The sequence below is a fragment of the Pinus tabuliformis genome, chromosome 9, assembly GCF_031772625.1.
Source record: "Pinus tabuliformis cultivar Carrire ecotype Pingquan chromosome 9, CPIR1, whole genome shotgun sequence".
Taxonomy (NCBI): domain Eukaryota; kingdom Viridiplantae; phylum Streptophyta; class Pinopsida; order Pinales; family Pinaceae; genus Pinus; species Pinus tabuliformis.
Window position 1 is genome coordinate 209,530,425 of NC_142307.1, and position 19,218 is coordinate 209,549,642.

The following is a 19,218-nucleotide window of genomic DNA, read 5'->3' on the forward strand; positions in this document are numbered from 1 at the left end:
AAGTATCGATTTTGACAGCCATGAGTGTGCCCTGAATTTGGAATCCACTCAATAACTAAGGAAGGGATTTCCTCATCTATATTCACATTCCTTTTAGCTATAGCTTCTACTTCGGCCCGATTCACTGCATATTGAATGTGCTCAAGGGTGTGCTCATGATATCTTTGAGATCTTGTTTGTGCTCAAAAGAAATTACATGAGTTTCCTTCCCCTCATCTAGTTGATCCACACCGAATTCTCATTCGCTGGCAAGGCATAATGGACCAATGTGAAAGGAAATGAGAGATAAAGTTGGTTGGTTATGTTTGAATTGCCACGTGTGGAGGTGGAGGACACCATGGTAGGAGTCTTTGTTAAATGCACAAATGCCAGCCAACACAGGAGGTCTGATGAGAGTGGAAGAGTATATATTAAACTTTAAGAGATCGTAGTTGGATCATCCTCAATAACAATAGAGGCACCCCATTGGCCAAGCAATGATGGCCATAGTCCATTGTAGGCAGAGAGATAGGGTGCCAATGAGTGGAAATTCTAACTAAGGGGGAGGGTGAATGCACTAGGAGACTTAAATATTAGATTAAGAGAAATATATACCCAAAAAAATGTGGTCATGCCTCGTAGTTAGTAATATTCAAGCAAGCAAGAATCACATATACACATACATTGAATAGGTTTAAAAGTATACTTAGGAAGAGAACTTGTACCGTAGCACTATTGGGTGGACACTGAAGCCAGAACCATTATTGAGACTCTGTGGAACTTTGAGTTCTTGTTGCTTGTTGCAAGCCTAGTGCCTTTAGAAATCTCATGAAGAACAACCCTAGTTGTCACATCCCCAAAGTGTCCCTCAAGTCAAGGTTTGTCGAGTCCTCTGAGCATGTTACACTAGAAAGGTTCCTCATAATGGAAGTCACCAAGTTAAAAGTACTTCACTCCTGGACTACACCTCTATCCCTTATACTTCTCTCACATGTTAGGTACATTATGTTTATGGAGTTAACATTCAATCTTAACACAGTTGTAATTCCAAACATTTATCCATAAACATCATCCATCATCCACATGTATAAGTGAGCCATGATAAAAATGTCGTAATACAATGTCATAATGTTACATATACACATCCATGTAAAATGTACACAAATAATTTTTGTGGGCTTTGAACTTCCTGGTCCACCAAAATATATGAATGTAAAATATGATATTGCTACAATAATACAATGTTCAACAATGGCCAAAGTTTTCAATTATCCTAGGTCTACGCTTCCCAAGCCTAACCTCCCAATATAGTGTAAAAATCCTACAGATCCGAGGTGAGCACCTTTACAGTAGGAAAAGGGTTCTCCACCCATCCCTGTAAAACATTAAAAAACCTCTAATATTATTGTAGATAGGTGCAGTAGGCATTCCCCAACCTTTATCTGTAATTAGATATCACACTGGATAAGAACTCACCTTGAAGAAAGTGGTTAGGGTGGCTTTCACGCTAACAGTCCACCCTAATGGGTCATAAAGCCACTTGACCATGTTTTCAAACTTGCACTTAGAACTATGGCCTGATTTCAATCTGTTACATTTACAACAACACATGTACACATCCTCCTTCATTGCTACACCAAAATTCCACTTAAAACCCCCCATCCTTCTCTGTTCTTCCTCCACTCTACCTCACAGGTAGGTAAATCCTCTTAACCATATATGGTGGTTCCAACTGTAGTTTTATCCCACACTTTGAAGATAGGAACAAGCCATGAACCTCCCTCTAAGCCACTCCTCATATTCCAACAGTTTGAGTGTAGCTATAGTGTGGTTATGGGCGGTAGGGTGGTGAAGTGTTGCATCTCTTCACTTTTCCACCGTAGTTAACCATGCATGCAACCTATGGAGTGGCAGTTTAAGGTGAGGCTTCCACATGTCTCCCCATGCATATTAGAGCTAACCAATGTCACTCAAAGTCATCCATACATCCTCCATCATGTGAAACCTCGTTCACCCTAAGTAGTCCTAGTCCACCTTATGACCATTCGTGTGACTTTATTTGAAAGGGTGAATGTGCCAAGTCATGAAATGAGATGTATAGCTCAAGGGATAGCAGAGCACAAATTAAACAATTGCCCCAAGCTATATCGAAGGTAATACCGCATCTAGTCTTACCCAATGAACTTGTCCAAACGTTGAAAATATCATCACAAACATATGTCACACATAAAGTGAGAGACCTCTATAACATGTATTGTGTTCTCTCTCCAAGATGCAAGATGATGGCATGCACATCAATAGTGTAGAGGCATGACACCGAGGATCCCAATGTGTTGTGGTGGAGACCACCACACAAAAATAAGAGGTGCTTTAATAATCAAATTAGCCATGGGGGAGGCTAGGCCATGGGGAGCTAGGCCTTCCCCTCTCCTTGGAAAGGAAACAACTAGGAGCTACAAAAAGAAGAATGAGATGGCGGCAAGTTACCCCTTGTTACACTAATTCAACTCAAAGTAACCCATAGCACTCATGGTGATATCCTTTGCCAAATGCATATGAAGCCTAGTAATGTTTGGGGCACAGGGCATATCTTGCATAGGGAGTAAATTATATAAGCTAGGTGGACTAATGTTGAGTAGGGTGACGATAGAGTATTTGACCCCCCCTCCCCCTTCACACACTTGATACTTAAAACACCTCAATGAGGGATACTTGTATGTAAAAAATTTAAAATAGATCATTAATGTTCATATTTTTATAAAGAAAGAGGTGAACATTTATAAAAAAAATATGATGGAAATTTGAAATGTGTGTTTTTATATAAACATAAGAAATAAAAATATTTATAAATTTATTATAATTTAGTTGTCAATTAATAATAAAGACAATTTATTTGTAATATAAATTAATTGATTATTATTATTTAAAAAAATATAGCTTTTGTTTAATTTATTATATATATATATATATATATATATATATATATATATATATATATATATATATATATATATATATATATATATAATTTGGGGGAATTGGTAACATGTTGCCTCTCGTACTTGCATGACACGGGGTTGATCCCCGATGGGTGTCATTATAACTTTCAGGGGCACTGCAACCACCTCTAAGCACAACACAAAGTTAAACTAAGGTTTGAACCTATGACTTCCACAACGGCACGAATGCCATAGCAACGTGTTCGCTAACCAACAAGTTGTACCCCTAAAAGCTTTTAAAAAAACTATGATATTTAAAATAATTCTCTAATAATAATAAAAAATTAACTAAATTTTTAAAATAAATTTATAAAAACCATATTTTTTATAATTTTTTATTTTAAATAAATTTAAATTCAATAATATTTTATCAATATATATTTTTTAAAGTAAATTTAAATTTAATAAATTTTTATTAATATTTTTCATTATTTTTAAACCATTTTATATGATGAAAACTTCCATTCATATTTTTTTGAGGTCGTGAGATGTGAATTCAAAAATCTATGTAATTTAGAATAATTCTCTACTAATTTAAAAACAGACTTTGACTCAACTCTTAAAACAATTTTATAAAAACATACATTTTCTTAAATTGTTTAAATTTGATATAGTTCGTAAGAAAAAAAATGTTAATAGTTTTGAATATAATAAAAACTTTATTGGTATTTTTTTTGGTTTTTCTTTTTATTTTTTAAGTAGTTAGATGTCATTGTTAAAGCACTTCAACGATATCAAGATACAAATTTAGTTAAAATATAAATGTTTACATTATATTGAAACCCTTTTTATGATTTGTAACATTTTGGCTGGATTATTATTTGTTTATTGTTATTGCATTTTATTTGGGTCATATATATTATGCTTTCTTTATAATTTTTATTTGCTAATAAACAACACCTAAAATTCAATGTTTATAAATAGTACAATTATCTAGATAGTTAATTTTTTTTAGGGAACAAACACACATAAAATGTAATAAGTTTTATTTCGTTGGAAACTTTTGTAATTTTTATTAGTACTTTTTTTTGAGTAGTAAAACACTAAGATAATATTTACATGTGGAGTTTTGCTTCCATGTATTTTGGGTATATTGGAAGTTTTATAAATTTCCTAAAATCAAACATGGATAAGTTCATTGACCATTTTGATGCACAACATTATGGAATATTACTCTTTGGTACATAGGTAATTAGGTAGTATGACTAAAATTGCAATTGAAGTTTATTAATTATAATTTTAAGAAATTTAATTGAATATTAAAACTAATTTAATTGAATATTACAATTAAACACTATATACATATATTAGATAATTATAACACCCAATATATTTTCTTGTCATTGAGACCCTCAAAACCATACTCTATACTACCAATTTTAAAAACGCATACAAAATGTGTTTCCTTAACCATTTACACATTTAATCAGTAGAAACGCTTTGGAACGAGGCACGTGGATAAATGTGTAAGTCTACAAATTATTCAGCAAAATAAAAATTAGCATGGCATGCTATTCTTTTTTTCCTTATTTTCAATGCTTTTATATAATAGAGTTTTTTTCTTTCTTAGGTTTTCTTGTTAATTTTATCAAATTAAAAACATTAGAGCTAAGTAAAGGTGGGAATATACCCTTAGGATAAGAATCGAGAGACGTTGCATGTTGTGGTGATGGCGTCTCATGTTGTGTTTATAATAATGTTTATTATTGATTAAAGTGAAGTATTTTGTTATTTATATGAATTAATATAATTATTTATGTTGACAATTTATTTTTATTTATCTAGATTATTAATAGATACCATTATTATCTTTTTTATGTTCTCCATTATATCATTGTTATTGTTATTATTATATTATTTATGTTTTTATGAATCGTTGTTCATTATATGTAAGTGTATATTTTATTTGATATATATTTTAATTATTTTGATTATTAAGAGTTATTTGTAAATTTAAATTAGAGAAGAAATTAACTCTTAGAAGTACTATTATTCATTTTCTTTTTCTCTTTTCAGTGTGTGAACTTATTTATTATTTCTAGTCAGGTCATAATTCCAGTCACTTAAATTTTATTATTATTTATTTATTTGTCAATAAGCTTTTTCTCTAAATGTTTACTTAAAAATGATTAACTATTAATAAAAATTAATGAATTAATTTAGTCAACCCTTCTTCCACACATTAGAGAGTATTATCATCATTATATTATATTATTTTCTAATCAATTATTAATTAATTGAATAATCTCATCAAGGAACTCCTTTTTCCATTAAACCATTACCATTATTATATTATGTTATATTATAATGTTCCATAGAATTTCCAATCGAAAAACTCTTGTTACAATATTTTTAGTCCTTGTCCATTAAACCATTACCATTATTATAATATATTATATTATTTTATAATGTTCCATAGAATTTTCAATCAAAAACTCTTGTTACAATCTTTTTAGTCCGCAATGCTTTCATTTTCCCTAAGAGCCTATGCCCCACACACTTGCCTACTACGTTGACTACTCAAACTACTCAAAATTAAATAAAAGCTTTTACATCATAGCATAAAGTTCATGGTATTTACAGGTGTAAAAATGTAGAAGATTCACATTTAAACATAAGGTCTTCATCAACCTTACAAAAGGACAAATATGAGGTTACCATGGACAAATCCAATAATCCCACCAAATGAGGAGAGGAACAAGCCTAGACATCTCCCATAATCACAATATTGCTTATGTAGAAACAAAAGACTAAACAAATATTAACATCAATATAGATTAAACTCTCTCTCTCTCTCTCTCTCTATATATATATATATATATATCTTAAACCAATAAACTATCAATTGTGTCCTCTTGCGGTAGCTCAATTCGAAATGGACATGGAAATGAAGTCTCACCGAACCGAAGTCTCGGGTTCCAATCTTGTGCTATCCCCCCGATCGGGGTGAAAAGTTGGACACGATGAAGATGTAGTCCTACCAAGCTTACAATTTTTTTTTATCAATTGCACATGGACTTGAATTAGATTTAAATTTAACTCGAAAATCTTATTAAGTTAAATACTCCCATCTATTTCTTAATATGAGGGAGAGACTCAAATTCGTATTTAATCCTAAAGATAAATTTAAGCAAACTAACATGTACATAAATAATGAAATTTTTAGTGCAATAGTCACATAATCATCTACACGACCATAAGCACTATTTCCTTAACATTAGATAACAATTACATAGTAGATTGAGGCATGAGGACACTAATCTATGCATTTAAATCTTTGTGCAACTGAAGAGGGTGAGCATTTTTCCACTCAACCATAGGCTCAATTTTCTAGTTAAATCTTTTGTAGCTAGACACACCCTAGCTAGACCATGATGCAATTAGAGGAATTTGCACTTGATGATAGATGGTGGACAAATCAAGACCACTCTCCTTCATATAAAAAAATAAACATTTTTTTCCTCCAACCAATTGCACCCAAGTCTTGCAAGAAGTCTGATCTAAATTGGATCATTATATTGTTTGTCATCCATCTTAATGTTTTTAGAGTGGGAAAAGTTAAGGAATCAACTTGCAGGATCATTGATTCATTTTAGCACTATTGTACACAAAAATACCTTTCCAATAGTACAAGAATCACCTTAATCAAAGTCCATATGCAAAATTTATGCCTCTTAGAAGTTGACCTTCTTGATTTTACCACCATCATTTGAGAGGATGCCACATCGGCCCCCATTATTCATGGAAAAGCGGCTAGCCACATGATCATGACGAAAAAGAATCTATAAAAATCCATATTGTAACTCTAGTTAAGAGTTGAAGGAGTCAAAATTAATCACTAATAGGCTATCCAGTTGTGTTGTGATCGAGTCAGAAGAAGGAAAAGGGGTTCCATTCTATTCGAATGCATCTTGTTCCATAGACAAGTAGAATAGAGAAGAGTGGGAAAGGAGAGAGAAAAAAGAGAAGGTTTGACTATTGTAGTAGTCCATGGGAAACAGGACTCACTTCCTTGTACTTGCATCCATTTTTCCATTTCAGAGAAAGAGAGAAAAGCAACCCCACCTTCCAAGTAGGTTTTCTCCCAAAAGGGTTTACTAGGTTATATCTTTTGTCAATTGTGGTTTGCGATTTTTATTCACTATTCTTTATTCTCTAGAGAATTCTAATTTGCATGTATACAATACACGATAATTAACATATCCATAAACCTAATGATAAATAAGCCCTTACGGTATAGATTTTAGATCTTATAATATATTTTAGTATATCTATTGTGACAAATTGTCTAGTGAAATATCCATGGAAATTTCTGGATCAAAATCATTAATAGTTTCTAAGATGGTTTGCATATCACAAGGGAGTCCCTTTATTGACATAATGATCCCTGAATGACCTCATCTCTCAATGCCTTTGAGATTTCAAGACAAACACCTAGAAAACATAATTCCCTTTCATATCTTTAATCGATGGAATTTCTACTTGATTTTTTGGAGGGAGAATTATTATAACAATGCCATACTATTATACAACAAACCATAATATCTCTCAACATAACTTTCACTTAGAAATTATCTCAATGCTCATTCATGTGAATCCCACACTCTTTGCTCATGAGTTAACAACTTACTTTCTTTCTTAAAATTATAAGTCATAAGTCAGAGTCACAATATCACGGGTCTCTTTCTTAGAATTAGATATTGTGAATGAGAGTCACAATTTCATATTGAGTACTTTCCCACACCTCTGAGGTTCAGTAGATTACAACTCCCCGCTTCTTCCCATAATAATGGGAAGATGATAGTTCGAATATCCATTCGCTCATTAACTAAGTTCTTGGGGAAAGGGGTAATGGAAACGGTTGGTTTTCTAATTTCGTCTCAACAAACAAATTCTAGGTAAGGGAACACTTATGCATAAAAAAATAAAAGTGGATAAGTTGTGAAATAAACAATGTTAGAAAATATTTATGTGCAATTTTTACAAAAATTAAAAGATTTTTATATATATTTTATTTAAATTAATTCATAAAATATGTATGAAATATAGATAAAAATAAAATGAAGTTTGATTATTAGTGTTTGAGATTAAATAAATTTTATAAAACCAAATCTCCAAGCTCAATCAAGTAGAGTGTCCCTTTACCAACATAATGTTTCTTTATGAAATATGTCAACAAAGGCTTGGTTTTAAATGGCAAGTGGATTAAAAGTGTGTAAGTATACACATTATTTAGCCAAATAAAAATTAGCATGGCATGTTATATTTTTTCTTTCTTATTTTCAATGTATAGAAATTATTTTTGGGTTTGTTGTCTTTTTTATTTTTTATTTTAATTTTAATTTTATATATATATATAATAATTTATTTTTTCCTTATTGTAAATTTTATCAAATAAAAAACATTAAAGATAATAAAGATAGGAATAGGTTATTAGCACTAGAATAAAAATATGTTGCATGTTATGTTTATGGTGATGGTTATTATTAATTAAATTTAAGTATTTCATTATAAATATTAATTAATATAATTATTTATAATTAATAAATTATTTTTATTTTTGAATTGTAATTAAGACTTATTCTATAGATTGTTATATTTTTATGTTGCAGATCATTTTCTCGTTATCTTATATTATTGATATTATAATAACATTTATTATTTCCTCGTTATCTTATATTATTGATATTATAATAACATTTATTATTTGTGAGTGTATTTTTTAGTTCATATATATACTAATGAGATATAATTACACTTATTATTAAGATTTATTTGTAAATTTAAAGTATAAATGAAATTATCCCTTCTAAATAGTATTATTCATTTTCTTTTTCTCTTTTTAATGTGTGAAGTTACTTATTATTTGTAATTAGGTGATTTTCCAATCGCTTAATTTTTTTTATTATTGATTTATTTAGCAATAAGCTTTTCTTTGAATGTTATTAAGACATTATTTATCCATAATTATTTAGTTAAATTAGGACAACCCTTTTTTTCCACACATTAGATAGTATTATTATAATTATAGATATTCTTTTTGAATTAATTGAATAATCTCATCAAGAATTTCCTCTATACATTAAACCATTACCATTATTATATTATATCATAATGTTTCATAGAATTTCAATTGAAGAACTCTTGTTAGAATATTTTCCATAACTCTTGTATTTTCCGTAAGAGCCTATACCCCAAAAATCCAGGTAAATCAACCAAAATGGATCTACCCATTGACCAAACTATCAAGGCCTAACCCTCAGGGTGTTGACAAGATTTGACCTTGTTACCTCTGGATAGGTGAGGTACTTAGAAATAGGAACTTGACCAATTGAGCTATCCATTTCATCTACTTTTACTACTTCAACTAACCCAAATTAAATAAAAGAAAAAGTTCAAGGAAAGTGAAATCAATGCTATGCACATTATAGTGGACATCATTAGGGATCATTTGGTTCCCTACATTGCAAAACTTGATACTTCAAAGAAGAAGTATGATTCCCTAATGAATCTATACTATATTAAGAATAATGGTCAATCAATGAGCTTGAAGAATGGACTTCAACATATAAGGATGACTAATGACTACATTATGGCTTCTTGCTTCATAAGGATTTATCAAATAAGAGATCAGATTCAAGCAATTGGTGAATCCATCCCTAATCAGGAACTAGTGATTACAACATTCAATGGTCTTCCTAGGCGAGATGATTTTGCAGCAAGTATACACTGTTGGAAGGAAGCTCCTACATTTGAACAACTATGGAAATTTGTGCTCAAGAAGAATCAATATTGATACCTAAATATTTTCAAGATGAACAAGTTCAAGCCATTTCAACTCACTTCAGGAACAAGGGAAAGAAGAAGTTTCGATGTCAACATAAGAAGTCAGGAAAGGGATCTTCTTCATCTAAGAAGAAGAAATACTTATCAAAGATCCAATGTTATGGTTGTCATGAATTTTAACATTTCAAGAGAGATTTTACTAATATGGCTAATAATAAGAAGAGAAAAGGGAAACAACATGCTTATATAGCAAATTTTGAAGAAGAAAAACCAAAGAAGCCAAAAGGTGATAAGGATTTCATTTACTACTCTAGCTTGATAGATTCCCTTGCAAATGATGATGATATGTGGTTGGTAGATAATGGAGCATTAAGACACATGACCAAAGAACATGGGAATCTTTAAAAGCATGATAGAAAAGAACTGTCTCAAATGGTTGAACCAAGAGATAATAATAACTATGGAGTCAAAGGAGTTGGAAAGGTATCCATAAATATGGAATCTAGTAACAATGTACATCTCAGTAATTTTCATTATGTACTAGGTTCGAAAAAGAATCTTGTCTTTGTTTCTTGATTAGAAGATAAAGGAGACATAGTTGGTTTTTTGGATGAAAAAATACTCATTTGGTCTAAGAGATATAGTATAGATGATGATGTGGTTATTGGGGTTTGTGATGGAAAAATGTATACACTTGTGAGTCAACCAGATCAAGAACTAGTACATGATGAGATAAATCTAGGTGAGTTATGGTGTAAAAGGTATCGACATCTTCATTTTAGAGTATTTCTTGAGTTGAGTCAAATAATGTTAGGGGTTCTCGAACTATAAATAAAGATCAATGGTGTATGCAAAAGGTGTGATATTGGGAAGAGCATCAAGAAACCATTTCCAAACAATGATAATAGATCTAAGGAAGCTTTGGACTGGATTCATTTTGATGATGTGGTATAATGCCTGTCAAATCACTTGATGGTTCTTTGTCTGTGTGACTTTCATTGATTACTTCTCCTGAAAGACATTTATATACCTTTTGAAGGCTATGCATGTGGTATTTGATGAATTCCATGAATTCAAAGCTAAAGTGGAATGTTTGACATGAAGGAAGGTCAAGATACTAAGAACTAACAATGGAGGAGAATATGCCTCGAAAGAGCTTGTTGCTCACTGCAATAATGCTGGGATTAAAAGGGAGATAATTGTCCCCTATAATACACAAAAAAGTGGTGTAGCAGAACGAAATAACATATCCATTTAAGAATTCTTCAAGGCCATGATACATGATTTATACTTACCGTTGTTCTTATGGGGAGAGGCATCACGAAAAACTATGTACATTCAAAATAAAGGTCCTTGTAGGCTTTTTGAAGGTATGAATCCTGAAGAGTAATTATTTAAAAAGAAGCCAAATGTTGGGCAGATGAGAATATTTGGTTGTCTTGTAAACATTCATGTTCCTAATGATAAAAGGATAAATCTTTAGCCTTCAGTAAAGAAAGACATATTTGTTGGCTACAACAAATCGTTGAAGGCTACATAATATACATTCCAGAGAAGTGAAGGATTGAGGTCAGCCGAGATTTCACCTTTGATAATAAAGTGGCATATTGGAAGTCAAAGGAAGTCTCTATAGATTCCTCGGATGAAGTGAAGTAGGAGGCCTCAAGGGAGGAACATTCGCTAGTAGGCAAAAAGGGCCTCAAGATCTAGCAAAACCTGTCATAGTTCTATAGATCAAGAAGAGATTAACATGGCTTATATCTACACTAGAAGAGGCAGAAGGACATGCAACTCCTAATGGAACATCTAGAGAGATGAAGAAACCTAAGAGGTTCTCCAACTATGCAACTCTCATGACACAAATTGTTGATGAAGAACCTTCTACATATGAAGAAGAAACTAACTGTTGGGGCCTTCATTTAATTTTGAAAAGGTTTTGACCAATTTTGGTTGACCAAAGGATGAGAAGGAAACAGGTGGCATCAACTGTTGGTTGGCGGAACAAGAAATTATGCAAGAGTTGCGGCAATGTGGAAACAGAAGGCAAAGGCAGCCGAGGGGGCGGGAAGGTGCAGAAGCATCCGAGGGGAAGAACAACTGAGTAGGAACTGGAAGTCTAGGTAACAGAGAAGGATATAAAAGGAAAATACCAGAAAAGAAGGGTGGTTGGACTTAGCAAAGTTAAGGAGAGGAGTAGCAGAGTTGTGAGAGCAAGTGAAAGGATCCCTAGTTGCCGCAGACGGAGGGAAGGTTGCAGGAGCCTAGGAGACTTGGTCCTTGAAGTTGAACTGAACCCGTGGAACTGAGCTGAGTAATTATTGTATTTGTTTGCGGTGAAAGACGGAGTCATATTATAATGTTTGGTGTTAAGATTAATATAAAGAATGGCTAAGACCGATTATGACTTGTGATGTATCTGGGCCCTGTGTATGATGAATCTTTAAATTCTTGAATGTCTTATCTATTGCATGTAATCAATAGTTCTTAGATTATCGCGAGTATGTTGTTATCTTTGTGTTATATGTAATGTTTCCATAGATGTGATCGAATGCAACCCGATTAATACTTTCTCAACTCCATGCTGAACTCTTCTCCCTTTTGGTCGTGACACACCTCGGGTGAGACTCCTTGCCCTTTGGGGTAAGGTGAAAATGTTGGCGTTGCCCTAGACTGCAACGGACTATTGTTGGCCTTCTGTGCCTGAACCCAGGGTCTTCCCCTTGATGACTCTTTCGAGCCAAAACTAACCAGCAGGTGTCAAAGGAACCGATGAATGAGGACTGCCAATCGATCATGAAGAATGATGTATGTGATATCATGCCAAGGCATGAAGGGAAGTTAGTGGTGACTTCCAAATACGTATTCAAGATCAAGCATGCTAGAAATGGTAGTATTGAAAAATAAAAGGCATGGTTCGTGGCTAGAGCGTTCTCCAAAAAAGAGGGAGAAGACTATGATGAGACATTTGCTCCAGTTTCTAGGTACACCTTTATTAGATCCATCATTTTTATTGTTGCTACATTGGGATGGAATTTGCACCAAATGGATGTGAAAAATTCTCTCCTCAATGGTGTGATTGAGGAAGAGTTGTACATAGAACAAGCTCAAGGCTTTTAGGTATATGGAAAGGAATATCATGTTTGCAAGTTGACGAAGGCATTTTAGGGACTCAAGCACACTTGAAGAGCTTGATATGCTTGTACTGACAACTATATGACAAGATTTGGATTTACCAATAGTGATGTTGATCTAAACCTCTATTTTAAGGTTTTGAAGAATGCGCCCATGATACTATTATTATATGTTGATGATTTGTTTCTGACAAGTGCTAAGCTTCTTATCATTCAAGGCTAAAAGAAGTTAGCTTTTGAGTTTGATATGGATGTTGGGTTGATGCACTATTACTTGGGATTAGTAGTACGACAAAAACTTGGTGAAGTCTTCATTGGTCAAGGAAATTATGTGTTAGATATTCTTCAAAGATTTGGTATGATGGATTGCAAATCCATGGTGACTACCATGGTGATGAACTTGAAGAACTTAAGAGGATTTGACTCCAAATTGGTAGATCCATATAGGTACCGATGACTGAATGGTTCGTTAATGTATTTTCTTAACACCAAGTCATAAATATGCTTTGTTGTGAACATATTGAGGATTATACAAAAGTAGTACGGCTTTAGAAGATTTTTGTTGGTATGTTCAACCAAGAGTTGGAACTTATGGTGATACACTACGATAATAAAAGTTGTGTTAAGCTTTTAGAGAATCTCGTGTTCCATGATAGGTCGAAACATATTGAGATCAATCACCACTACATCTGTGTCATGGTGCATAGGAGAGAAATAAGGCTCGAGTACATCTCCACCGATGAGTAGACAAATGATATTTTTATGAAGCTATTCCAAGACACTAGTTTGTTTACTTCATAGACAAGTTGTGGTTCATGGAGATTACCCATCTTATTGAGAGGGGGTGTTTATATGTTTGCAACATGAATAGGAATTATCTTTAAAGGGAGAAGGGGTCCAAGAGACATAAAGTGATCAATAGCTAGAGTTCAGTGAGTGTCTCTAGGACCCCGATCACACACTAAGAGTGGTGGAGTGAGGTCCTGGACGCTGATCACACACCAAGAATGGTGGAGTGAGGTCCTGGACGCTGATCACACACCAAGAAAGGTGGAATGAGGGCCCTAAGCATTTGGACCCTGATCACACACCAGAAGGGTGAAGTGAGGTCTTAGATCTTGATCACACACCAGGTAGGTTTGAGTGAGGTAATTTTAGCATCTAGACCTGATCATCAACAAGGAAGGGGTTGAGTGAGGTCTTGACAAAGAGTGCTCATTAAAAATGTTGAATAAGTTCTTTCTAGTTGAGGGTCTTAGCATTTGTCGCCTAGGTAGAGGCCATGGGATTCAAGGACCTTTCACTTTGAAGGAGTAAGTCCTGATATGTTGATGAAATTTCCATGGGTTTGGTACCACCCTGGATATGGCCATTAACGGATGTTGATGATAGATGATGATGGTGGTGATGATAGATAACCTTTTTCTTTAGATACATTTGTTCAATTTGAGAACACATATGACAGTGATTATGAATACCTCCCTAGTTAAAGGTGAGTGTTAAATTTGTATCTATGGTTAGTCTCCATAATGTACATTTGGTCACTTGATGTAATTATATTTTATCATTGTAATGCATATCTATAAATTCTTTAGTCAAAAGAAAATTTATTTTGAGTAAAAGTCCCATTGTGACTTTTTAAAGTTGAAAATTTGAATTTTTGAAATGTAAATTTTGGCTCTAGAGATGACAAGTTAGCTTCCCTCCAAGTCAAGTTGTCCTTGGTCACGAGGCATATCCATTCATCCAAGATAGACTACTATATAAAGGCAACTTGAACTTCTCCTTTTGTGCATTCACATTCTCACACTTAAGGTAGTTTCTAGGCAACCAAGAAAAGGATAAGAAGGATTAAAAGAAGGCCAAACTCTCTCTCATATCTCTCTTCTTTAGCTCGCATGTGTGGATAGATTCTCTCTTTTCTAATTTACAGATTTTCTGGGTAGTTTTGATCACAAAAAGTTGAGTTTATGAAGTTAACACAGAAGGCTGAATTTTTGGGGCAGATCAGTAGAGAGATTTTTTGTATTAGATTGGAAGGCTTGAATTGGAGGGTAAGACCAGGATTGACCATAGATCTATGTGTGTCTCTCATTAAATAATAAGAATTTCTTTATTGAAAAAGGTTGTTGGGGGTTTCCCCTTGGTGGTTTTTCCCAACGTAAATATTCTCTTCTTTTGTATGTTGTGATCTCTACTTTTGTACTGTTTTTTATGATTGAATTTATGACATAAAATTGTTGAATGATATATTGAAATAAGTTAAAAGAAAATCTACATCAAAAGTAACCATCAAAAGTTTAGAAACATTATGCTGACCCTAATTGCACTAGGGTAAAAGGAGGAGATCATATTTGGGAATAGGGATCGTATTAAAAATACTATTACCTCCAAATTTAAGGATAAATTGTGGGATGATAAAGAGCTAGAGGGGAAAAGGAAGCTAAAGTATTATAAGGAGATGATCAACCCCACCCTTACTAACCAAAATTGTCTTTATGTCTTGACTAATACTAAGAAGGCAATGAACATTACAAAGATAAGAGCTAATTCTCATGAGCTTCGAAGTGAAACTGAGTGTTGGTGTATTCCCAAAACACCCCATGACAAAAGAATCTATCACCTTTGTGATACTAAGAGGATTGAATATGAAAAACCCTTTCTCTTAGATTTCCCAGCTCTTACTCACATCCGTTCTCATTTCCAAAATGTCTTACACACTACCAACCTCATTTACTTGCTAAGTCAACAAAACTATAGTGATATTTGAGCACTTCTTTCCCTCCTTTTAATCATAGAAATAAATATTAAAGAGCTGCAATTAATCTCTTACTTTCTTAATGTCTGATAGATCGCATTGGTCTTACTCTTGTTCTGATAAAAGATAAAGATAATTATCATCTTTTAAAAAATTTACAAAAAAAAACAAAATTTACCCTAATTTAACATAAAATATGAAATTCCTACGATTTAAACACAAGTTCAATAATCCCACCAAATAATTTAAACATCTCCTTTAATCACAATATTGACTAAACAAATATTAACATCAATATAAATTAATTTGTTATAAAATATCTTAAATCAATATAATTTCACTGTGCTATGAAATATCTTAAACCAATAAATTATCAATTGTACTTCAGCCTGAATTTGAACATGAATTAGGGAAGTTGAACTCGGAAAACTTATTGAGCCCAATTCTATTAATTGAATCATAGATAACCTCTAGATCAAATTAAACGTTCGAACAAGTAAAAAACACTGATGTGAACTTACTAGCGCTATTCACCATGCAAAAGTTTGGCTTTTCTTTTTTCGATAGAATGGAGTGGTTTTTATATTATAATTTGACAAAATGAGAGACCTTCAAAGCTTAAATTAAAGATCTAAAGTTGTTTACATAAAATTATAATTTTCCCAAGTGCTAAGACGTTGAAAATTGTGTTTTAAAATGAATATACATATATATATATATGTGAGATTATTTACGAAAACAAATCATATTTTTATATATAGAAAATATTTATGTTTTATGTGAGGACTTCTCTAAAGGTTACTTATTCTAGATCATCTCTAGAGAGACGAACACACTTAACAATGTATTTTTTCCCACAATCAAGCCTATTTAGTTTGCTATTCCATTTGCAAAACCTTAGCAAGTATTGTACTTCATGAACCATTCAAGTAGAGTTCCCTTCACTCTTTTTGAATTTAAGTATTGAGGGGGTTTTCGTAGTGCATTATATTAGATATCATTTTTTGGGATTCAATTGCGTTAAGTATGTCATTCATCTATGACCATTTCCATGAGAGATAGTCGAAACTAACTAATTTCTCATGATTTTTGAATAGTCCACTTAGCACTCATTTCATCGGGTGATGCTCACAGGGGTGAAGAAGTGGGGTGATGCTATGTGTTTCATTTCACTAGTTTCAATCCCACTTCTTCACCCCTGTGAGCATCACCCGATGCAATGAGTGCTAAGTGGACTATTCAAAAAACATGAGAAATTAGTTAGTTTTGACTACCTCTTATGGAAATGGTCATAGATGAATGAATTACTTAACGCACTTGAATCCTAGAAAATGATATCTAATATAACGTGAAAACCCCCTCAATACTTAAATTCAAAAAGAGTGAAGGCAACTCTACTTGAATGGTTCATAAGGCACACTACTTGATAAGGTTTTGAAAATGGGTTAACAAGCTAAGCGGGCTTGCTTGTGGGGAAAACTACACAGTTAAGCGCATTTGAGCTAGAGGAAATATGGGATGGGTGACCTCCAGGGAAGTCTTGGTTATCAGATGCAAGCCCTGGAAGTGATGATTGACGCTATGTGACTCATTTCACAAGTTTCAATCCCACTTATCCACCCCTGTGAGCATCACTCGATGCAATGAATGCTAAGTGGACTATTCAAAAATCATGAGAAATTAGTGAGTTTCAACTACCTCTCCTGGAAATATTCATAGATGAATGAATTACTTAACACAGATGAATCTCAAAAAATGATATCTAATATAATGAAATGTGAAAAACCCCTCAATACTTAAATTTATGTTTTAATTAATTTTTAATTTTTTTTTTATATTTTTCATCTAATAATAATATTTAACCAACCTAGATCTATCTTAATCTTGTATCTCTCAAGTGAGGAGAGGGATGAAATATCTTGAGGTACAAACTTGTTTTTTGGTGCAAAACTTAAGGTCTTCCATCCCGCATTTCCCCCTCACTCTCTCTCCATCTCTCCCTTGTCACCCTCTCTCTCTCTCTCTCCACATTTCTCTCTTTATGTATTTCTTCTTCCCTCCCTCTCTCTCTCTCCCTCCAACTCCATCTCTCTCTCTCTCTCTCTCTCTCTCTCTCTCTCTCTCTCTCTCTCTCTCTCAAGCCCTCTCTTTTCTTACCTCTCTCTCCCTTTCTCTCCCACCTCCCTCTGTATCTCCCCCCATCTCTCTCTCACTCTCCCCTCTCTCTACCCTCCAACTATGTCACTATCTCTTTCTCTCTCTTCCTTCCTCTCACCCCCACCTCCCTCTCTATTTTTCCCTCTCTCTCCCCCCTCCATCCATATGATCGAGAATTGTCAGTATATGTGATGATGATGATGGTGGTTAACGTCCACTGAGACCAAATTGGTCTATCGCACCTATAATTTTTTTAGTTTCTAATTGTCTGGCTCCTCGTATTTCTTGGTGAGATTGGTGCTGTAGCTTTCTTTTTTTTCTCTACGGTCTTCCAACTTTCTTTATCTTGCATCTCCTTCATCTCTTCTGGTTCTTGGGACATTGGTGTCTTAGCTTCGCAATCTATTGTGTTCATCCTTTTGAAGATAGTCGGAGAAGAAGTTTGGTCTAGGAGATCTACTTTGCTATTAAATGAAGATTTATTTTGTGCGGTATTTGAATCCTCATAACTATTGATGCTTGAGGGGTTGTCGAGTTCACTCTTTTGTTGTTGGGCGGGGCTTTCCCCCTGCTTGTCTTGAGAGTTGTTTCTTTCTTGCCCGATTTATTGTGATTCAGAGTTTTCTTGAGAGTATTCTTCTTTGATGACAGTGTAGTGTTCTTTTTGTGCTCCTTCCCACCATGTAGATTTGTAGTGATTTTTTCTAGAAGAATATTTCTGGGAGGGTTTTGGGCAGTTTTTAGCTAGGTGGCCTGTTTTAAAGCAAGATCAACATATGAAGAGGACACTTTCATAATCGAGTTTCTGGTTCCACGCATAGTCTTTACTTGTTAGGTGTATTTCAGCTGGGAATCTAGCATTGAAGTCCATTTCCACACTGATGCGTGCATAGGTGGTTCTGGCATATTCCTCTGTTTCTGGGCATCTGCAGTAAAATTTTCCAATTGCATTTCCTATGGCTTTTAGCGAAGAGAAATTCCATAGATGCAAGGGTAGGTTTGGCAATCTCACCCAAACTGGTGCTGGTGGTATAATCAATGATATGCAATGTGTAACATATTTTACATTTTAATTTTGGATTGTGAAGTGAGTTATGGTTTTTAGGCATGTGGTATTGATAAGCCATGGTATTGTAACAAAACTTATTGACAAGTTCATAATATCCATTGTAAAGTAGGGGTGGATATCCATGGCTAAGAAACTTGTTATATTGTAAATTATTAATTTTTTATGTGCTTATTAATTAAATTTAAATATGGTGATGAAACCGTTATTTGTCATTTAACAATCAAGTTGTTTGTTGATCACTATTAGTTTAGCATTCAAGGCCAATGCAAATTATACTGCTTAGCTTTGAAAAATAAATATGTCTTTGTCAATATTATTAAAAGAAATAATTTTTAAACA